The following is a 24,778-nucleotide window of genomic DNA, read 5'->3' as shown; positions in this document are numbered from 1 at the left end:
TATAGATTACAAACTACTAAGAAAAAGTGAAGTTACAAAAAAGTCTTTGAAGTGTACTTTAGAGATATTACTACTTCTGTGTGGCTGTTATACATGTAACATAGTGTTAGGACACCTGACAAAATTACTTAAACTAGGGTATTATATGGGGATCACTTAGTTCCACCCCATTTTTTTAATGTATGCTGAAACAGAAGCCCAAAGATGTGGACTGTTTTTCCTACTACTAAAGCAGGGAACAGAACCTAACTTTTTGATTCCCAATCCAGAGTTATACGTAGCATTTTTAAATATTAAAAGGATGTGATTGTAAAATAGATAATGATAGGGGCTGAATTCTGTTCCCCCAAAAATTCGTATGTTGAAGCCCTAAGTCCCAGTGTAGTAATATTTGGAGACAGGGGCCTTTGGAGGTAATTAGGTTTAGATGAGGTCATGAGGGTGCCGCCTCCATGATGGAATTAGTGTCCTTATAAGAAAAGGAAGAGAAACAGACTTAACTACAGAGAACAAACTGAGGGCTGCTGGAGGGGAGGTGGGTAGGGGTTGGACTAATGGGGGTTAAGGAGGACACTTGTGATGAGCACTGGGTTTTGTATGTAAATGTTGAATCACTGAAATCTGAAACTACACCTGAAACTAATATTACATTGTATGTTGACTAACTGGAATTTAAGTAAAAACTTGAAAAAAGACCCCTGCCCCAAAAAAAAGAAGAGGAAGAGAGAGACCAGGCTCTTACTCTCTTGCTCTCTCTTGTTTTCTCTCTCTCTCCGTCTCTGTATATACAACAGAATATTACTCGGCCATCAAGAAGAATGGAATCTTACCATTTGCAGCAACGCGGACGGTACTAGAGGGTATTATGCTAAGCAAAATAAGTCAGTCAGAGAAAGACAAATATTATACGATTTCACTTATATGCAGAATTTAAGAAACAAAACAGATGAACAGAGGGAAAGGGAGGGAAAAATAAAATTAGATTAAATCAGAGAGGAGACAAACCATAAGAGACTCTTAATCATAGGAAACAGAGGGTTGCTAGAGGGAGGGGGTTGAGGGAGGGGGTAACTGGGTGATGGGCATTAAGGAGGGCACATGATGTAATGAGCACTAGGTGTGATATGCTACTGAGGACTCACTAAACTCTACCCTGAAACTAATAATACATTATATGTTAATTACTGGAATTTAAATAAAATAAATTAATTAAATTAAATAAAAAGTGATAACATTCTTGCCCCAGAGTGTGTAAAGGAAAAATAAAAGAACACAGAAAGAGACAGAGATGAAGAATCAAGGTCTGTAAAGAGTGACGATGATTACAAGATTCAGACGTCACATGTTGATGGCCCAGAGATACTGTTTGGAACTCCCTTTGCTCTCACCATATTTTATTTGTGTTGCTAGGACACTCAGTAGAAGATGACTGGAAGCCAGTATGTCATCCAGGGACTAATGCTAAAGAGAAAGGTGAACAGAATGAACTACAGAGTCATGACGGATTGATGGTGAATGTCTGCCTATGGCTACAGCTCTCAAAAGCACCTTTCGTTATTCTTTTAAAAGTGGTGCATCAAAAGAATTCCCTGACCCAAAAACAAAGTGTTCGCTGAAACCAGCTGCAAGTAGCTGTAGAAAAAGACACCTTGTCTCGACAGCCAGACAAGGCCACACGGGCCCCTCCCAGTGCCACTGGCCCACAGGGAAGTCAAAGGTCAAAGGCAGAAGGAGGAGCCAAGGTGGTAAGGCCCACAGGAAAACAAAAGCTAGGAGTCAGAGTGCAAAATCCACAGTCCCTAAGGGCAAGAATGACGCTGCTTCTCCAGCCAAAAAGAAGGAAAACCACGTCCCTAAAGAGTTCGTTGCCTGTGCAGCCAAGGAGGGGCCCGAAGCCAAGGCTGCTGCTCCTCCCCAGGGTGGCAGGTCTAAGACGGTGCCTGAACCCCTGCCCCGGAAGACAGAAGCCCCCAAGGGCCTGAGGAGGCCGGGCATGCCCACCAAGGCCTCATCATCCAAACTGGCCAGTAGGAAGGCGGAGGCTGGAAGCTAGAGCTGGGGTGGAGACACAGAGATCCTGCCCAAGTTTTTATTCTCCAACAAACCATCACTCTACTTATTTCTTTGTAACCTATTTATCAATAAAGGCAGTAGAAAAAGACACCATAATCCAATGTACCTGAGTTGAAATCCACTATTTCCTGGTTATGTGACCTTAAGTCAGGCGCTTAACCTCACAAAGCCTCAGTTTCAACCTCTGATGTGGAAATAATACACATCCACAGTCTCTTACATGAAATTCCTGGGACTAGATTTTAATTACATAAAGTAATATAGTACATATATTGAATTTTATATAACACCCATCATGTCTGGGCCAACACTTAGTAAGCAAACACACTGATATTCCCTCACAAAAATGCATCAATTCCAGGGCACCCACGTACAAGCAAAAACAAATCTTTGCTGAGATAAACTCCCCTTCCTCAGATAACTGATGTCCAGATGCCAAGTGATCTGAGAAGCAGAACTGTAAAGGTGCAGAGATTCCCTGTTTCTTTCTTCCACTCAATATTCCTTTCTTCAGACCCAGGATCTCTAAGCCCATACGAGGCAGCTTTTCTGCAGCTTGGCAGGGGCAGGGGGGTGGGGGGGGATGCACATCGATAGCATTTTCCTTTTCTTAACACTGCACCTGCCCTCTTTTACCTCACTCCTTGCCCTGCGGGTCCTCAAGGAAGAGGAAAGAGCTTTGGACACTGCTTTACAGTTTTTAAAGCATGCTGCTTGCATGGACTTCTTTCATCATCACACCAGCCACTGAGTGGCAAGTCTTAACCTACTGTATGTGGTAGAATTTAGGTTCCTCACCTTCGGTGTCCCCTTCAGGTGGATGACATCATCCTGGGAACTTCTCTGCCTCATGGCAGATATTTCCTCGGATCCAGGGAGACCTGTCTATTCTTAGTTCAAAGCTCATGTCCACTTTTCCCAGCAACCCACTAGTTTCCTGCTTCTAATCTGAAAAATGCCTCCACTCCTACCCAGTGACTTATTCAAAAACATCCCGCACTCATCCCTGCTTCAATCCCCCTAGGGATCCACCTTTCTCGAATTCTATTACTACAGGTTTTACAATAGAAAATTGCTTTACAGTTTCAGCAGCAACAGCGGCCACTCAGCTACCACAGTGAACAAAGACTGTTCTCGCCTGGTTCCTGTGCAGCTTAACAAAAGTCATGGATATGGACAGATATTAAGTATGTCATTTACTTCCCCGAAACTACTGCATGGAGATGTAGTTTAGTTTGATTCTAAATTCTAATTTTCAAAAGCCCTACTGACACCTAGTAAGACAAGGGTTTTGGGAAAGAGGACAATTTTCATGGAAAGGCAGCCACCCACACAAACATCTTAGGACTTAGACATTGTATTTCTCAAACATCTTCTTTAAAAGACTACAGTAAGTCAGGACATGTGTAATAATTTCAAATATTCCAGTAACTAATGATAGGACTGTTATAGCTGCTATGAGTTTTGTTTCCATTTAGAACTCAAGAATTTTGTTTCTGTGTATTTGCACATGTGCAGTAAACCTTGAAAGCATTACAACATAATCTGCTCCTATGTTGTTAGAAGGAGTATCTGGTATTGGTGCTATTTGGTATCAGATCATTCTGCGCAGAATGATCTGATACCAAACAGCACCTGTGGGGCCACTGTCCTTGTACGTGTGGTACATGTAGATTTTTTCTCTCACATTTTATAACATGATACTTAAGGCTATTGGGCCTCAAAACACCAGGTGGTGAACACTTGGAGAATTCAAGATGCTGTTACCATGGGGACAAGATGCTGGTCCTTCTCGATGCAATCAACACACTTCCTCTTTCAGAAAACTACTTCCACTGGAAAATAAATGAGCTTAAAAACTGAAGCTTTTAGTTTTATAAGAATGACTATTTTCTGAAAGATCTGTATTTAATAGTGATAGAGATGGGCAAGCCGGGGAGAACTATTTAGAAAGGCCTCGTTTTCAAAGACATACTTCTGACTTTTGCTTTCTCCACTGGCTAGTATTAGGTGGAGAAACAATTCTGATACCTCAGGCTGCACTTCTCGAGTGTCTGTCCTATGTGGTAGATTACTACGTGGCCATAAATCATTTTTCTTCCTTTTTCTGTGTGTTTGCACTTGACTTTACAGCTCTTGCCACGATGAGTTAGAATCCACTTTCTCACTCCTTGAATATGGGCTGACATTGTGCCTTGTCGGGCCAATAGAATGTGGCAGAACTGAGAACTTACCAGTTCCAAGCCTTGGGATCCAGCACCTTACATACGCCTCCCTCTCTCTTTCTTGGGATCTTGCCCAATTTCCATGTGAACAAGCTTGGGTGGTCCTGCAGGAAGATGAAAGACACTTGCCTAAGTCGTCTCCACTGCCACCCAGCCTGTAGCCAGAACCCTCAGAAGCAGAGCTGACTAGCCAACAGGAAGCTGAGGATGCGTGACTAAGCCCAGTGAAACCAGAAGGACCACTGGCCCACAGAATCATGAACTACATAAATGGGAACTACATACCAGATTCTTCTTTATTATAACTGTTCATTTCAAAGGACCTATTTGTGAATATGCAGCTGGACTCTTAAAACCAAAACCCAAGATTTGGTTGGAGCACCATGAATGCCTACTGAAAACCCCAAGCAGGGATGCACAAGCATCAACAAATTCATTGCCCTCATTCTGACAAAGTGGACAGCAAATAGTTTCCTTTCGTATGTGAATTCAGCTGATTTTCATTCCAGATGCAATAGAGTTAGAAAGAGAAAACTTAATGAATAATCCCTCTCTCCCAATCACATATTTATTAAATGAAATCACCCGTACTCTCCCAAAATAAGTGTAATGTTGTGAATTCTATGGAAAACACACAAACACAGAATGAAAGAGAAAATTCCATTGATATGTCCACAGCATACAAAGGAGATCATCAGCATCCTTATTTTACTTATCAGTAATAGGTGAAATCCCACACAATGGACAGTAAAGTGTTGTTTATAAAGTATCTTCGAATTTAAAAATTTTTATCTCTACAGCAACCTTTCCTAGAAAAAAATAATAAATGTTGTTCTCCCAATTATGTGTATGCCAATTCCCCTCTTTTTACCCCTAGTCATAGGAACACTGGGAGCCATTTGTTGAGGTGATGACCTCATAGGCTAGAGGAACCACGATCCCTACGTCAGTCTCATGGGGGAAAACTGCCCTTGAAAAGCCCCCCAGCACTCACTGGATGTTGTATAAGCAAGAGATAAATCATTGTTGCATTAAGATTTCAGGGTCTGTAAACTCAGCCCAGCAAAGCCTACGGCAGTGAAGCATTAGCAAATATGGGAGCCTGCCACGTATGAGCCTGCAGAAAGCTGGGAAGGGCACTTATGCAGGAGAGGGAGGGGGCAAGGCAATCCAGAGTACCGGTAAAGGTGCTGCCATCCTAGACAGAGGAGTAACTCATCCTTTTTCACAGATCAGATGACAAAGTATGTGGGCACTGAAGCAAAGAAGTTGAGAGGTGAAGGAAGATCAGAGAGTACTTTTTTGGTTGCTTCAGTTTGGGCCCTGAAACAAGAGGCATATCATTGAGAATGTAAAGGGGAATGAAAGTCTGAGGACCAAGAAGATGGTGTCAAATGGTTTCTCCGAGAAGGGGAGAGTGAGGGGCTAGAGAAACGCTGAAAATACAATGCTCCCACGTGTACTAATGGGTGTCGAGTTTCCTTTAGCCATGCTCAGCTGCTAGGCCACAGGCTTTATCCTAGTGGGCAGCTGGATCTAACCGGAGTGGAAGTTTTTCCAGGCAGAATTTATGACATATAACATGTAAAAGATTGATGAGGGGCCAGAAAACAAAGGTGTATAGAAGGGCATGATTATGGTGGTGGACCATGAAATCCTATCTGAGGAAAGACGGGAGAACACATGGATATTAGAGGGCTGTATTAGTCAGCTCAGCATGCCAAAACAAACTACCACAGACTGAGTGGCTAAAACAACAGAAGTTTATTTTCTCACAGTTCTAAAGACTAGAAATCCAAGATTAAGGTGCTGGCAGGATTAGTTTCTTGCTCCCTGATTTGTAGATGGCCATCTTCTCCCTGTGTCTTCAGCTGGTCTTCTTCTATGAATGTCTGTGTCCTAATCCCCTCCTATGAGGGCACCAGTCATTTTGGATTAGGTCCCACTTTATGACCGTATTTTAACTCAATCACCTCTGTAAAGACCCTATCTCCAAAAACAGTCACATTCTGAAATACTAAGGATTAGGACTTCAACATAAGAATTTTGGGAGAACACAATTCAGCCCATAACAATAGGGTTGAAATGGAAAAACAGTAACGGTCAACAAGTGAGATGCTAGAAATTGAGGTTTCAGAGGCAGAGGCCTGGTGTATGATCACGAGAACAGATATCAGAGGTGAGGAAAAGATAAATATTTAGGGATGAAGATGTCACAAACAAGGTATGGGACGATTATCCTTGTGGATACCAAAGTCACTAAGATTGATGACAGAAATCACAGAGCAGAGAAATACAGTAAACCAAAGTAGAGTAAGTGCTAAAAATCTTCCATTCGTGTAGACGAAGAAGAGCAGGTAGGAAGCGACCAGAGAATGGCAGATGGCTGCAACCAGGAAGGGTAGCAGATGGTCCAGTCGGATGACATGTGCTTTAAAGGAACTGAGGGCATTTGTATAAGGAAGTGAGGAAAGCAAGGGAGAACCACATTCTGGTAGAAGAACAGTGAGCAAAGGATACGCAATCTTACCTACAAGTACACGAGTAGATGGTGGATAGGAGAAAAAAGAGCCACTATGTGAGGGCTGCCAGGGAAGCAGTGTCCTTAAGAAAAGCCATTTTTTTAGAACAAGAAGTTGAAGGGAAATTTATGACAACAGATTGAAAATAGGTCATTTTTTTAAATGACAGGCTGAAATTGACTTCATTGGTGATCACCAATATCATTTCACTCCTTTTTCGGTCACATGGAAGACAGGTCTTCTCAAGTGCATTATACTTAGGCAGGATCATCTGAATATTTCTGGTGAAGAAATGTGAGAAATGGTACATGTTACTTCTGGGCTGAAGCAGTGAAAGGCCCCTATGCAATCCTCCCATTTCACTCTTCCTCTCCTAAGGCCACGAACAAGGCTTCATTTCCAGATATTTCTGATAGAATATTATAGAGCCTTTGTCAGCTTCTTTTCTAGGTGACTTCATAGAAGAGACTCCCTGAACCAATGCTGATCATAAAGTCTAAGTAATAAATGAGCCTTTGTTTTGTTAAAATGCTGGTGGTGTTCTTTTTTGGGGGGAAGGGGGTGCAGGTGTGTGTGGCTGATTTGTTACCACAGTAAAACTTAGCCTCTCTTGATTTGTACACACATCATGAGTCCCAGAATGTACAGCGGAGGAGCTGTGAAAGGAGGGAGACTGAGACTCATTGGAGAATGTGCACGGAGGATGGGCTAGGAGGCTGAGGCTTCTTGCAGTGACTGAGAAAAACAAGGATGCAGGGCTTGATGACATCTTAGGGAAAGGGAGATTATTAGGTGTAATTGTAGCCTCCTTTAGTGGGCTGGCCATTTGGGCACTCTATAGTAGAGAGATGGGGCAGGTGGTCAAGAGGGAGGGACAGTGATGATCCCACAAGGAGCATACAGAGCTCCATGACTAGCTCCCACAACACCCAATAACCTGCCGCTGGAAAAAGGGAGATGTTACTGTGGTTATAATTTTTAAGGAAACTCACAGGACTAATGCTCTTTGCTACACAGACAGGAAAATGCAGGTCTAGAAGTATGCTGGATTAAACTTCTATGATTTGATATCTACCAACCATAGTAATTCCTGAAAATGAGAAAAGATGGGAAAACCATAAAAGGTTTGTTTCATGGTTGAGAAGATAATTTTCCTGACAAGTGCTAGAGGTAGGTCTTTTCCATATCAAGAGTGAAGTTTCCTAAGCAACGACAAACTTCTGTTTTACTTATAAATATAAGAAGTGAAATAAGTGGGAACAGCAGAGTACAAGAAACCAGTTACCCAATGCTTAGGCCTCTGAAGTGAGCTAAATCATACACTAGAAGGCAGGCAAGTCCAAAGAATGTAGAGTGTGGTATCAGGCGACACAAAGAAAGAAATGCAGAATATACAAAATAAGAAATCAAAAGATGGGACAGCAGACAAGGACAAACTCCCCAGATGGAGGGCTGGAAGAGGAGGAGTGGGGAAAGGCAGCAGAACCTGGATTCCTGGCAGCAGGACATGGAGCTGAGAACATCTCTCAGTGAATATGCTTAAGAGAGGAATCACAGAGTCACCAAGAAAACAGAGTAAGAAAAGCCGGAAAGTTGGGAAATCATAAAGCCATTGAGAAGCTGCAAGCCCTCCCAACTTCTACTCACTAAATACAACATTCACAAAAAAAGAAAAGGAAGTAGTGGATCAAAAGAGGAATACTGATGGAAACAGGAAGGCAATACCACACAGTAAAGGGACACAGGCTGTGTCTTTCCCTGAACCTTGGCTTTGCCACTGACTAATCAGACGATCTTAACTTCTGTGTTCCTCAATCCCCTCATCCATAAAATGGCTATGACAATTATACTCAGTGACTAGGGCTGTAGTAAGAATTCAATGAAACAGTGGTTAAAAGGATCAACAAAATATGTTCTACTTAAAGAATGTTGCACTGAAGACTAATTCTCATTTCTAGAAGGCAAGACTGAAAACTTGAAGTATCCTTGGATGGCTAAAGAATATTTACCAGCTGTCAGTATGAGAAAAGATTATTGGTCTAACTTAAATACAACCTTGTGTATTTTATACTTCATTCAACTCTATAGTAAATTCAGCTAAAAGAGTAAATATTCTTTCCTGCTGCAAGTTTAAGTAAAGAAGACTAAAATGATACTGACAAATGTACAGGGATACCTAAATCCCAGGGGACCCTAATGATCATCTGATCATTAGCATGGAGCCCAGACCAAAAACCAATCCCTGATTATGTCAGCCTACTTTACTACTACTGGCAGGAAAATTCAAACATATATGTTTAGGAAGCTCTTTAAATGATTGATGGCCTCCCACCCCCTACACCAAAAAAAAAAAAAAAAAAAAAAAGTGCCATTACTAATACAGGTAAGACTAGAAGCAAAGAGGGAGGACCGCTTAAGCACACAGGGCTAATATGAAACCTTTCACTAAGATTTTGCTTTCCTAAGAAGGGCAAATCCAGGCAATGAGCTCTTGGAGGGCAGGACTGATACCCATTCTTCTGAGTATAACCGACACAAAGGACCTACTATTAAGACCTAAAATCTAAAGCCACAGCAACTATTGATTGATCGGTAAGCTTTTAAAAATAGAATTGTGGGCTGTGCATATTCCTCCAAGTTATATAACCCTTTTACAAAGACCAACAGGGCCCCTTTCTACATCTTTGGTTCAAACACACTTATTGGGAACATTCTATATCCCAAGCCACATACTAAGGCCTGAGGATACAAAGTTAAGACTCCTTCCGATAGGGCTGTCACAACGAAGTACCACAAACTAGACAATTAAACAACAGAAACATTTTCTCATCATTCTGAGTGCTAGAAATCCAAGATCAAGGTGTCTTCGGGTTGATTTCTTCTGAGGGCCACGAGAGAATCTGTTCCCAGCTCTCTCCTTGACTCCTCCCTGTATCTTCACACAATCTTCCCTTTATGTGTATCTGTACCGAATTTCCCCTTGTACTAGCTTAGGATCACCCTAATGGCCTTAGATCAATTCAGTTCTCTTCATAAAGACACTATATCCAAATAGGGTGACGTTAGGACCTCAACAGTTAGGTTTTGGTAGGAACAAAATTCAGCCCGTTCTGGACACATTCCCTACTTCAGAATACTCACATGTGATTGTCCACTGAGATGCCCACAGGAATGCCTAGGAAGGCAAAAATTGTGTTGCTATCTAGCACTTGTCTAACATCCTACTTCCCAGCAGTAAGCTCACCTTTTTTATATTTAAACTGCATTTGCTGTAAGTTCTCTGTTAAGAGATTTCTAAGCTCTGCTAACAAGCCATTCTGCCAGAGAATTAGAGAGGTAATCTATATTTTCAAAATCCTGTGGAACTACAAATCACTGTGACTACATTTGCCAAAAAATACGCATGCATGTAGAAGTTAAAATGATAATGAAGTAACTTGATGGGTCCATTCCAATGGCTAGCTGTATACTTCCATTTTTTTAAATGTTTTTTTATTATATTATGTTAGTCATCATACAGTACATCCCTGGTTTCTGATATTAAGTTCGATGATTCATTAGTTGCGTATAACACACACTGCACCATGCAATACGTGCCCTCCTTACTACCCATCACCAGTCTATCCCATTCCCCCACTTCCCTCCCCTCTGAAGCCCTCAGTTTATTTCTAAGAGTCCATAGTCTCTCATGCATCATTCCCCCTTCTGATTACCCCCCCTTATCCCTTTCTTCCCCTACCGATCTTCCTAGTTCTTATGTTCCACAGATGAGAGAAATCATATGATATTTGTCTTTCTCTGCTTGACTTACTTCACTCAGCATTATCTCCTCCAGTGCCGTCCATGTTGCAGCAAATGTTGAGACTCGTTCTTTCTGATAGCTGAGTAATATTCCATTGTATATATGGACCACAGCTTCTTAATCTAGTCATCTGTTGAAGGCATCTTGGTTCCTTCCACGATTTAGCTATTGTGGACAATGCTGCTATGAACATTGGGGTGCATATGGCCCTTCTCTTCACTACGCCTGTATCTTTGGGGTAAATACCCAGTAGTGCAATGGCTGGGTCATAGGGTAGCTCAATTTTTAACTTTTTAAGGGACCTCCGCACTGTTTTCCAGAGTGGCTGCATCAACCTGCATTCCCACCAACAATGTAGGAGGGATCCCCTTTCTCCACGTCCTCTCCAGCAACTGCTGTTTCCTGCCTTGTTAATTTTTGCCATTCTAACTGGCGTAAGGTGGTATCTTAGTGTGGTTTTGATTTGAATTTCCCTGATGGCTAATGATTTTGAACATTTTTTCATGTGTCTGTTGGCCATTTGTATGTCCTCATTAGAAAAGTGTCTGTTCAAGTATACTTCCATTTTATCTGTATAATTCTCACAAAGCAAATTTATTCCTCACAGGACTCTTCCCTGTTTTTTGTTTCCAGTCTAAACTGTGTTCCCACAGACAGATTTGAGAAAAGAAAGGGCACACGCATAAACAAATTTTCTGCTTAAATAATAAGGCTTAGAAACCAAATACATAAGCATCTTAAAGCAAACTACCCCTTGTATGCTAATATTTACACAATGTTATTAAGAACCACTTGGCTACCAAAACAAACAAACAAACAAAAACAAACATTCCATTCATACAAAGAACTCCATTTCAGCCAAATTCATGAAGTTTGATTGCTTGATGCAGATTAGTTGCTCATAAAGCTTAAGGTTAATTTCTGCTTCTGCATGAGAAATGTCAAAAAGGTAATGGAGGAAAACCTGGAGTCTGACCAATGAAGTCAGCCTACTCTTTCTTTATATTTTAAGGAACTCAAGGTCTATTTACTTTATAATGGCAAAGGATAACAGAGCCTTCTTAAATCTGTTTTTGGCCATGAAACCTAAACTAACTACTTTATTTGACACATAATATATTTAGCACATTGGAGATTACTATTCTATGGTCATCTTATCATATTCAACATGCCATAGGAGCAAATCCAAATTTACCAACTCTCCTTTTCACCACCAGATTCATATCATTCTCCGGAATCTCCTGTTTCAGTTAATAGCATAATGATCTTCCCAGTTACCCAAAGGAGGTATCCTGGAACCATCTTTCACTCCTCTCTCTTTTTTTCTGTATCTACTCAATCCCCAAATTCTTGTGATACTACCACACTCATTCAACTTTATTGACTTGCTATCATATGCCAGGAATTGAGCTAAGCATTGGGGAAATAAAGACATGAAATGGTGCCTTCTATCAAACAGCTCATAACATAGTTGGGAAGGAAAGTCAATTATCAACTACAGTGATAGGGCCATGATAGAACTACGTCCTGGGTGTTTGGGGAGTCTCAGAAGCAATATTCTTGAAGGAAGTTTTAAAGAACAAAAGAATTAAACAACCTAATCTTACACCTAAAGGAGCTAGAATAAAAAGAACAAATAAGGCCCAAAGTCAGTAGAAGGAAGAAAATAATAAAGATTAGAATGAAATAAAGACTAAATAAAATAGAAGCTAAAAAAAAAAAAAAAGAATAGATCAATGAAACCAAGAGCTGGTTCTTTGAAAAGATCAACAAAATTGATAAACATTTAACCAGACTCATTTAAAGGCAGAGACAGAGAGAGAGACAGAGACAGAGAGAGAGACAAAGGACTCAAATAAATAAAATCAGAAATGAAAGAGGAGAAATAGCAACCAACACCACAGAAAGGATTATTATAACAGAATATTATGAAAAATTATATGGAACAAAAATGTAACCTAGAAAAAATGGATAAATTCCCAGAAACATATAACCTCCCAAAACCAAATCAGAAAGAAATAAAAAAATTTGAACAGACAAAATACTAGCAATGAAATTGAATTAGAAATCAGAAAACTCCTAACAAACGGAAGTCCAGGTCCAGATGACTTCACAAGTTAATTCTACCAAACATTTAAAGAAGAGTTAATGCCAATTTTTCTCAAACTATTCCAAAAAATAGAAGAGGAAGGAACGCTTCTAAATTCATTCTATGAGGCAGCATTACCTTGATACCAAAACCAAATAAAGACACTACAGAAAAAAAGAAAACTATAGGCCAGTATCTCTGATGAATGTAGATGAAAAAATCCTCAACAAAATACTAGCAAACTGAATCAAACAATACATTTAAAAAATCATTCACCACGATCAAATGGAATTTATTCCTGGGATGTAAGGGTGGTTCAATATTCACAAATCAAACAACGCGATACATCACATTAACAAAAGAAAGGATAAAAACCATACGATCATTTCAATACATGCAGAAAATGCATTTGACAAAATACAACATCTATTCATGATAAAAACTCTCAACGAGATAGGTGTAGCGGGAACATATCTCAACATAACAAAGAGCATATATGAAAAACCCACAGCTACCATCATACTCAATGGTGAAAGACTAAGAGCTTTTCCTCTAAGATCTAGAACAAGACAAGGATGTCCACTCCCACCACTTTTATTCAACATAGTATTGGAAGTCCTAGCCACAGTCATCAGATAAGAAAAAGAAACAAAAGGCATCCAAGTTGGTAAGGAAGAAGAACAGCTTTCACTATTAGTAGATGACATACTATATTTCTATCTATAGAAAACCCTAAAGAATCCACCAAAAAAAACCTACTAGAATAAATGAATTCAGTAAAGTCACAGGATACAAACTTAATATACGGAAACATGTTGCAGTTCTATACATTAATAATGAAGTAGCAGAAAGAGAAATTAAGAAAACAATCCCACTTACAATTGCACCAGAAAAGATTAAAATACATAGGAATAAACTTAACCAAGGGGGTGAAAGACCTGTACTCTGAAAACTATGAACATTGATTTTTTAAAAAAGAGTAAAAGAATTAAATAAGGGCCAGGCTGGGCCAAGGGATGGAAGCAGGTGGCAGTGTAGAGATGTAATTCGAAGAATATGAAAATGCACACACATGAAACTGCATGATTTCATTTAAAAACTATCAAATTTCAGGACGACTAGAGCAGAGTCTGTGACATATTGACAGCAGATAAAACTGCATAATAAAGCAGGAAATACATTTTAGAATATCTTGTGTTTTAAGTTATGGTGATCCATTAAAGTCTTCTAAATAGGGGCACCTGGGTGGCTCAGTCTGTTAAGCGTCTGCCTTCTGCTCAGGTCATGGTCCTGGGGTCCTGGGATCGAGCCCCATATCGGGCTCCTTGCTCAGTGGGGAGCCTGCTTCTCCCTCTCCCTCTGGCTACCGCTCCCCCTGCTTGTGCTCACTCTCTCTCTCTCTCTTTCTGTCAAATAAATAAATAAATAATCTTTAAAAAAAAAAAAGCCTTCTAAATAGTGACACAATCAGATTTCTTTTCTAGAAAGTCTGCTTTTTCTGCATTGGGTAGGTTAGATGGAATGTGTAAATGCAAGTGTGCTGAAGAAGAAAAATCAGATAGGAACTACTGGATAAACATGGAGGAGAGAGAAAATTATCCTAACCTGTTGTCTCCATTCTCAGCATCAGCTAGAAATAAAGGTGAGAAAGTAAAAAGATTTTTTTAAAATTAAAACATCAATGCATAAAATTGGATGTGAAGTGGCTATTCCAATCAGGAAGGCATACTGGTTACCAAAACAGCCGTAGAAAAACCATATTGAACAATGCTGGTAGTAGAGCATAATTGTTAAGATAAGATTTTGGAAATGAAACAGATCTTAGTCTGAACTTAATAGTGGAGTGGTGTAAATGTAAACAGGTTATAGAACCTCACCAAACATCAGTTTATTTATTACTCAATGAGATTAATAATCATGCCAATCTCTTAAAGTTAGGATGAGGGATAGATGGTCTAGCATACTCTGCACAGTACCAGACACACAGTAAACAACCGATAAAGAGCAGCTGGTCTTACATCAGTATGGAATTGTTCGCCTCTGCAATAAACCTGCTGAGAACTGGAGAGCAGAGTCCCTGGACTGGGATATCTGCGTCTATTTCTTATGAGTTATTTAACTTCATCTAAGATACTTAATATCTCTACCTTCCTTGTGATCAACTGAGACAAAATTCTTGCTGTATGCAATGGGGTTGTGTCTGATATGAGGTAATACATGTGAAAGTAGCTTTAACAGTCCAAAATGATGACACATAGAAGATATTATGGTCTGACTTTGGCATATTTTATATTGAGCATCTCTGGCCACATGGAAATAATTATGAGCTGCAGCACAGAAACGGTGCCAAAAAAGCAGCGGGCTCAGATGAGGGAAGCTGGACTCCAGCCCCCAGGATCACCACTGACCTGTGACCCAGGGCCAGCTACTCACCTGCTTAAACCCCTACCTCCTCATCAACAACTTAAGTGCATGTATTCCACAGCCTCTAAACCATCTTATTACAGATCCGACAACCTGAATCCCTTCATTAAGACAACTTTAAGTGTTCAATATTCCACATTTTCCTCTAGGCCAGCAAGACTGTGCTGAAAGGAAGCAAAGACAGGATTTACTATGGGTCAAGAATCTCTCTAACCCAGAGTCAGGGCAATCTCACATTATTTCATTTTTCACATGCTTTAATCTGTGATGACATTCAGAAATGAGCAGATTAAATACAATTAGCCCACCAGAACACAGTCATCAGCTTCACCCTGAGAGGAATTTATGTATCACCTTCTGACTGAAAGATGGAATCCATGCAGATTCTGCTCGGCACCCGAGAAAAAGGAGCTGGTAATAAAACTCAGCAAATGACTTACTATCTTCTTGGATTTTCCACACAAATCTAAAATAGTTATTTGCTATTATTCCCTGCTATTCAAGTTTCATCTCCCTGCACTATATTGGGTTTTTCCATAAGCAATATAATCAGAAGGTTAAAAGGGGAAAAGGCTAAGGGTTGACAATGCTATGCGAAAATTATTTTTCTGGATGAACTAGTAGGACACCACATCCCCCCATTATGTTCCGAGGTTCAACAGCCTGAACTGTAAACACAGTGGAAAACTGCATAGGATTTTATCGCTGTTGACATTGCCTATTTTCAGTTGTTTCTCTGAATGAAAATCACTGTTCCCCAAAGAACCAGTCACAAAACAGTTCGAGTAGAGCAGAGTTCCTCAACCCCCGCACTATGCATTTTGGACCAGGTCATTCTTTGTTGCAAGGGGCTGCCCCGTGCCTTGCAGGACGTCTAGCAGCTTCCCGGGCCTCTGCCACTACGTGCGGAATACTCGCCCATCCCCAGGCATGGCAATGAGCGTTTCCAGACACACTGTGAAATGTCCCTTGGGGAGAGAAAATTGTTCCTATTTGCAAACCACTGACTTAAGCAAAGCCCAGGCATACTTACCCAGTTCCAAATCTGTATCACCCCACCTGGCATTATCATCCTTTATCCATTATAATAGGAAACAAAATAATTATCAGTGAAGTAGGGAATGGTTTTTAACATGACTCCTTCTAAGGAGGGCCGATCAAAAGACTGACCACCAGGCCAACAGCTAAGAAACCACCATTCTACACGTGCTCGGGCACCAAAGATTGGTTCAGAGTCTCAGCACCCCACAGAGGCTAAGGAAAGCGGAGGCTTGGGATAAAATGTGCATGTGTATGTGTGTCTGTGTGTCTATTCCCATTTTGATAGATGGAATTTGGAGGACTCTTTTTTCTTTTCTTTCTTAATGGTTTTCTCTTATGTGTTCTCTATGTCTCTGCTTAACTTTCTCCTAAAAAACATCTTGGAAGCTAAAATTTGTGATCAAAATAACTCTGAAATGAAACACAGGAAACAACATTTGTCTCTGCAAAGGGTGAGTTAGGTGGGTGGGAGTCACTACATATTTTTTATTGTATTCTGGTCCATGCTGCTTGAACCGCTAATAATTGCATGAATTTGTTTCCACATTTAAAGAATTACCAAAATACATTTAAATCATGATCTGCCACAAACTGTACACAGGGTAATGTGGTTTTAAATTAGAAGACAGCTGCCAACACTGATTCCCCCTATAGACAGCATGGCAATTACCTGGGTCTGTGATTTGAAAGTCTCTAATATTTTTCCAGAATGACAGTACAGCTATCACTGCCTGTAGTATGAATAATGCAAGAAATGGCAGGCGAACTTGAGACTGTTGCATAAAATAGAATTCTGGGTCCCCAAATGAAGGATTCCAAGTAGCCCAACCACTTCTGAGAATATTTTCCTAAATTTCTGCAATAATCCAATCTCAAACTTTGGGTCGCATCTGCTCTTTTGGACAGGGACTTTCACATTACATAGATTAACTATGAGTTTATTGTGCGTCACTCAGTAAGAACTAGGTGGCAGATAAATGCAGAATAGTTATATATTTTAGCTCCTGATAAATAATCAATACACCTTGTGTGTTTGTACCAGTTTAGAAAATACAGCACGTGTTTTTTCAAGGCCACCTCATATCCAGCAGTGTGGTAAACATGGAAGATAAAATTGTGAAACAGACAGCCCCTCCCTTCCTGGAGCCCATCTGTGTTGAAATGTATAGAGAATTGTAGCTTTTTTACCTTATACATTTCTGTAAATTTTTCATTTACAATGAGCATTTATTTTCCTTTTATTATTGAAAAATATCTTGAAAGCAAAAAAGAAAATGGCATTTATTAAAATAAAGCAGAGTATCCCATCTTTTTCCATATAAAATTAGTTCCACAAAATGTCCTCTCAGGAAAAAAAAATATATTCTGTGGTTAAATAAGTTTAGGAAACAGCACACACTCTATCATACATTCCTCTCTCAGAGAACTGAAATGTAATCAGATGGAAAACTGTGCTTACCATAAATCCAGGGTGTTTATCCCCACAGAAAGAAAGGGGGGGGGAAGGGAGGAGAGAAAAAGAAAAAGAAAGGAAAAGAAAAAGAAATACAGCATAGACTATGTTAAACTTCCAAGGTTGCTACAAAAAACAAAAACATTTTCATATTGGGAACGGAATCTATATAGTGAAGAAACATGGATTATTGGAAGAGAACGAATAAATGGATTAATGAGTGGGTGGAGAGACAAACCAAAGGACAGAAAGACAGACAAATGGTGGAAGCAGAAAAAATGAGAAATAGGCTCAGAATATTCTTTGAGCAGCTGCTTTAATGATGGATGCTTTGCTTTGTAATACACTTTACAAACTTTGTTTATCTCTTCAAGAATACCAGTGGTTATGATCTACATTATTCTTTAAGGCATTTGGAGTCAAAGTGGTGAGTCTGGGGAATACACCAACAGAGACAGACTGCAAAGTAGTTCACCTCTATTAGTATTACACACATCAGGACTAATGAGGCTCTGCGAACCCTGGCTGTAAAGAAGCCCATTTGGTTTCACTTAAACTATTAACAGCCCATAGAATTAAGAATCAACACATTTTAGGAAGCATTAATGTAAACAGAGAAAGTCTACTAAGACTTGTCAATAAATAACAAGGACATGATTAAAGAAAGTAGAATAATTCTAACCTGAAAGAATATGGATAATAGATGAAAGAAAGAGACAGAGGGAGGAAGAGAGAGAAAGAGAAAGAGAGAGAGGAAGGAAGGAAGGAAGGAAGGAAGGAAGGAAGGAAGGAAGGAAACAAGGGAGGGAGAAAAGGGAAGGAGGGGAAGGGAGGGGAAACTCTCACATGCTCTCTCTCTCAAAAAAAAAAAAATTAAATAAAAGTTAATTAAAAATAAAGTCTTACCGAACAATTGATTTTTTGATTCTGATAACGGGAAGGCATTTCTATCATCATGATTTTTTTTTGTGATTGTAATCTTTTGAAACTGGTTTACAATAACAATATTTACCTCGGTTCAATGGATGGCCACAGAATGTTTATATAGAATATATTCTAATTTTAATATATTTTTACATTTTATTTGCTAATACTTTATTAAAGATTTCTGTGCCTATGTTCACAAGGGATATTAATCTGTGTTTTTCTTATCTTGAAATATCCTTTTTAGGTTTTGGTATCAGGGATATGACCAAAATACACATTAGGAAGAGTGTTCTCCTCCTCTATATTTTGGAAAAGTTTGTGTGAGATTAGTAGGCATTCTCTTCCTTAGATGTTTAATAGAATTCATAAAAATATATGGTCCTGGAGTTTTCTTGTGATTGATTACAAATTCAATTTCTTCCATTGATATAGAGATATTCAGATATTCTGTTTATTCTTGACTCTGCTTTGGTAATGTATGTCTATCAATAAATTTATTCATTTTATCTAAACAGTCAAATTTACTAGCATAAAATTGTTTATAAATTCCTGTATTATCCTTGCAATGATGTCCCATTTTCATTCCTGGTATTCATAATTACTAGGGTTTTTCTCTTTTTCTTTTATGCTGCCTTGCTATAGTTTTATTGATTTTCTTAATCTTTTCAAAGAACTAGCTTTTGGCTTTTGTTTCTTTGTTGATTTTCTCTATTACAGTTTGTCCACTTTAAAATTCATTAATTTTTGCTCGTATCTTTGTTAATTGCTTTCTTCTTACTTTGGATTTAACTTGCTCTTGTTTTTCTACTTTCTTAAGCTGGAAACTAAGTCATTAATTTTTAAGACTTTTTTGTATTTTCTAATACAGCTGACTCTTGAAAGACATGGGTTTGAACTGAATGAATCCACTTATACATGGATTGTTTTCAATAAATACTGTAAATACATTTCTCTTCCTTTTGATACTTTTTCTTCACCTTGTGAAGGTGTGTGCCTTTTGTGGTACCCAAACAGATTTTTCCCACACACTCCCATTATCTGTCCCCCAGAGGGAACAATCTGCTAATATCTGAGTATCACCTTCCTCCAAGAAAATCAGCAATGATTTGTCTCTCAAAGAATCTTTTCTCCTAACTTTACGCTTTGATTTTACTATTAGTTCTGGCTTCTTAAAGAAATAGACTTCCCACAGGGTTACTGTAGGATAGGTCAAGAAAATAATCTTGCATTTTTAATCTGTGATGCCTCATTCTCTATCCACATTCATCAGAAAATTAGATCATCTTTGGTGAGACAAGTCTTAACCAAGAGATTATGCCAAATGAGTTTGCAGTGAGACTAGGTCAAGAGTGGGAATTTGGGTGATATCATCCAAAGGATTCATTAAAGGCTCTTTTTCCTATGATAATAAACAATTGAACACTCACTTCTATAGACCTTTGCATCCCAGAAATCTTCAACTGTGATGATGCTTCTTTACTCCAGTCACAGAGGTCATTACTTGGGAAATTCAATAACAGGTGTCAGATAAGTTATTAGTTTCCTGTATTTATTTATTTTTTTCTGCTTTTTATATTTTTTTGTGGCAAAAAACTTAATTTAACTATATAAAGCCAAGAAACAAGAACTTCTTAGGATCCAACTGCTTTCAAAACTCCATTCATTCATGTGTTTTGAATTGAGAATACTGGAGCTATAATAGTGGCATCAGCAAAGCCACTAGACTATTTAGTCACTGTTGGAATCTTCTGATTTAGGGAATCCTAAATTGAAAAACTTGTTTTTAAAATTACATGGGTTTTCTTCTTTTTTTTTTTATTATGTTCAGTTAGCCACTGTATCCTTATGATATTCTTAATAACATTTTGTTTTCCCTAGCTTACTTTATTATAAGAACACAGTATATAATACATATATGAAATAGGTGTAAATAGACTGTTTATCAGTAAAGCTTCCAGTCAACAGTAGGCTATTGGTCTAAGTTATCTTTTGGGGGAGTCAAAAGTTACACATGGATTTTTGACTGTGCATGGGGTTGGCACTCCTAATTTCCACACTGTTCAAGGGTCAAATATATAAGCACTTAACATTACAAATCTTCCTCTAAGTACTGTGTTAGCTGCATTCCACAAATTTTTGTCTTAATTCAACTTTTTATTTGGAAATAATTTCAAGTTTACAGAAAACCTGCAAAATTAAGAATAGTATCAAAACACATGAATATCCAATGCACATACTATTAATATTTTATTCCATTTACTTTATCATTTGCTGTCTATCATTTCCATTGTCTCTATAAACCACTTCTTTATCCATTCATCTATCGACTCTTGGGTTGCTTCCATATCTTGGCTATTGTAAATACTGCTGCAATAAACACAGGGGTGCATATATCTTTTTGGATTAGTGTTTTTGTATTCTTCGGGTAAATATCCAGTAGTGGAATTACTGGATTGCATGGTAATTCAATTTTTAATTGTTTGAGAAATCTCCATACTGTTTTCCATAATGGCTATACCAGTTTGCATTCCCACCAACAACACACGAGGGTTCCTATTTCTCCACAACTTCACCAACACTGGTTTCTTGTGTTTTTGATTTTAGCCATTCTGACAGGTGTGAGGTGATAGCTCATTGTTTTGATTTGCATTTCCCTGATGATTAGTGTTGAACACTTTTTCATGTGTCTGTTGGCCATCTGCATGTCTTCTTTGGAAATGTCTGTTATGCCTTCTGCGCATTTTTAATTGGATTATTGTTATTTTGTGTGTGTGCATGTTGAGTTGTGTAAATTCTTTATATATTTTGGATCCTAACCCCTTATCAGGTATGTCATTTGCAAATATCTCCTCTCATTCAGTAGGCTTTTTGTGTTTTTTTGGTTGTTTCCTTTGCGATGCAGAAGCTTTTTATTTTGATGTAGTCCTAATAGTTTATTTTTACTTTTGTTTCCCTTGCCTTAGGAGATATATCTAGAAAAATGTTGCTATTGTCAAAGTCAGAGAAATTACCGCCTGTGTTCTCTTCTAGGATTTTTATGGTTTCAGGTCTCACATTTAAGTCTTTAACTGTATAAGCACTTAACATTACAAATTTTCCTCCAAGTACAGTGTTAGCTGCATTCCACAAATTTTAATAGATTGCATTTTCATTAAGTTAGAAATATTTTCTAATTTCTTCTGGCTTATTCTTAAAACTATGGCTCATTCTTAAAACCATGGATTTTTTTACAAATGCACTGCTTAATATCATAATTACTCTACAGATATGGGCCCATCAATTCTTCTCCTCTCCATACATGCATGCTACTGCTCACATCAAGAGATGGAGATTATTTATCTTACCTTTGAATCCACACTGGCCTCGTTAACTGGCTTTGACCAACAGAACGCAACCAAAGTTACACTGTGCTAGTTCCATGTTGAGCAACCTAATCTGTAGTTGAGCTGATTTGTTTTGTTTGAGCTGTTTGGATTTGTTTCAGCTTTACTTAAATTCTAAAAATGGTTTCCAGTATTTTAATGGCAAGATCAGGAATTGTGATTTGAACACAAGTTATGCTTCAAAGGTCTCTCTATGCTTTATAATCTACCCATCAGTTTTTAAGACCTCTGGGGAGTCCCTTTCCTCTGTCCCAAGCTCTGAAGATCTTTCTCCAGCTTATTGTCCTGCCCCTAGCTTTCAGTAGGCCGCTGTCTCCGGTCAGTAAATTCCTGGCGTACTAGAGGCATTTCTCTCAGCTCTCTTGCTCTGCCTCCAGCCTCTAGTGCACTACAGGTGACATGCATTTGATTTGCCCTAAACCCTAAGAAGATATTGTGTGCCTCAAGATAATTTTCTTAGCTTCTCTACGATGCCCCCAACATTCAGGATGCTGTCTCTGTACTCTTAATAGGCCAGAATTGGAAGGCGGTTGTGGCTTTGCTCTCTGACCAGGGCTTCTTAGGGTTTAATCTAACAAACGAAACAGAATGCTTTGTTAAATGTTTATTAAAAGTTCACCTTGGGGTGCCTGGGTGGCACAGCGGTTAAGCGTCTGCCTTTGGCTCAGGGCGTGATCCCGGCGTTATGGGATCGAACCCCACATCAGGCTCCTCCGCTATGAGCCTGCTTCTTCCTCTCCCACTCCCCCTGCTTGTGTTCCCTCTCTCGCTGGCTGTCTCTATCTCTGCCAAATAAATAAATAAAATCTTTAAAAAAAAGTTCACCTGGTTTCATTTTACCCAGTTTAAGGTGGGTGGATGCCTCCTTTGCCTTTCCCCACGGGATAACAGCAGCCATGAGTCCTTCTCAGCTAGGAAGGACTGATCCCTTTCTAGACTTTAACTCACTTATGATTAATTAGCGCTTTGCTATTAGAATTTATTGGGTTGTTCTCACAGTGGAAACAATAGGCTTTTGCAACTTTCTACCTCAAAACAGGAAGCAGAAGTTCTTGTACTTAAATATATTAAGATCCACACCTTTTCACTTAACAGATTACCCAATCATAAATGAGCTCTCAGTACCCACTCAAACTTCTTCCCTCCTCCTGGCCCAGTTCATAAGCCAATCCTCACCAGGACAGTAGATCAGCACCTCACTGCCTTGGCTACCAGTCTCTGGTTATATGTACAGGGATGAAGGTGGAAGGTTCAGGGTTAGAGTCTATTTATGGGATTAGCCTGGCTGACCATACATTAATATACCAACAGTTCTCCACACCACAAAACCTTTCCTGATACCTACCGTATTACTTCTATTTATAGGACTAATCTTATTTGTTTCCCATCTGACATTTCAATGATTTAGTACCATAAGATGGGTACATGTATCCTACATGGCCAGAATAATAATGCTACCTAAATTTTGCCAGCCACCCAGAGTCTTCCAACCACTAACCAACACCCTGTTATTATAAAGAATGGATCTGCAAGCATACTACTGTGTTCACCTAATTAAGCATTACCCATCCATATTTTCCTCCATTATTTTATACAGAACTTGTGAGATCTTTTTATTACTATCTTCCCAGCATAGTGTGTGGCACCAAGCATTCATTCAATAAACATCATTATTATTTAATTAGAGATATTGTGGGCTAAAATTCTATCTATATCCAAGGTAAAGTGGCCATGGCAGACAGATGAAGGAACACAGTTCAGGGATGAATCTTACCACCAATAATTAGGATTGCCTTCAGTACAAAATCAGTTATCCTAGTAATAGTCAAAAGTAGATCCCCCTTCTCTGTTTACTACTCTAAGGTATGGTTCAATGGTTAGATTTCTGGTTTGAATTCTAATGTTTAGAATTCAGATGTGAAACTGGGTGAGGTGAGATGATTCTACACAAAAGTAATGTCAACTATCAAGAGCTAAGCTCAGTTGAGCTGAGCTGCCAGATGTTGGATTAAATGGTACTGTCAATTAAGATGACAAGCCAAAATGAAATGGTCAAGCCTTGAATCATTTACTGTGATAGTATAAGCAGGAAGTCTAATAGGAGTAAATGCTAGCTCCCTCGCTATTCCATTTTTCCCCATGGATCACCACTGAGTCATGGTCAAGTGGATCAGCCCAAATGTGGGGAATCATCTCACTGCCAAAGTGGTCCCAAATAAAAGTTCCTGAAATTTTAAGAACACAGAGGCCAGAAGGAGGAGGAGTGGGAAGGGCTAGAAATGGAAAAGTACCAAGTACTGGGTCAGAATGGGGAATATTGTCTTCAAGGCTTTCCTCCCTCTGCTGGATAAAGAGGTGTTAGCAGAGGCACTGGGAGAAGAGTTCAGCCAAAGCCCCCCAGGAAAGAGGCCCCTGAATGGAGGCACCTGGGCTAGGAACCCAGAAATGCATGAGAGCATGGCAGCTAGCCAGGGTCTGGAGTCCTTGACTGCAACTCCCTTCAGAGACTACAACACAATGGCTGTGCACCAAGCTTGGTGTGGGAAGGGCAGCTTTTCCTTCAAGGCTTTGTTATTTCCTGTGGTCAGGTCTTAAAAAAAAAAAAAAAAAAAAAAAAAAATCACACCACAGGTTTTTGCCTAGGAGCTGGACTCTTCATCACCTACCAATGATAAGGAGGAGCTAAGGTGGACAGTAACCTAGAGACTCCACAGGCCCACTTAGTTACACAGTCCTGAGCGCCAGGTCTCCTGTCAGAGGCTGGAGGTAATTCATCACTTTGAAAAGTTCTTTTCTGGGGTACCTGTGTGGCTCGGTCGGTTAAGTGCCTGACTCTTGA

The 24,778-nt window shown here is 39.3% G+C and overlaps 1 long non-coding RNA gene across 1 annotated transcript in view; it reads right to left on the bottom strand.

The window, feature by feature from the left end:
- LOC123784091 (uncharacterized) overlaps window positions 1-24,778 on the bottom strand; it is a 784,838-nt gene that overhangs the window by 397,979 nt on the left and 362,081 nt on the right. Inside the window, exon 5 of the long non-coding RNA XR_015724218.1 lies at window positions 4,308-4,402. This is a non-coding gene — a long non-coding RNA (uncharacterized LOC123784091). The remainder of the gene's footprint in view (window positions 1-4,307; window positions 4,403-24,778) is intronic.

Source organism: Ursus americanus, chromosome 4 (assembly GCF_024610735.1).
Source record: "Ursus americanus isolate L20-20 chromosome 4, mUrsAme1.1.p, whole genome shotgun sequence".
In the NCBI taxonomy this organism is placed as follows: domain Eukaryota; kingdom Metazoa; phylum Chordata; class Mammalia; order Carnivora; family Ursidae; genus Ursus; species Ursus americanus.
The sequence above is the reverse complement of the archived record's forward strand: the minus strand, read 5'-3'. Positions and strand labels throughout refer to the sequence as shown.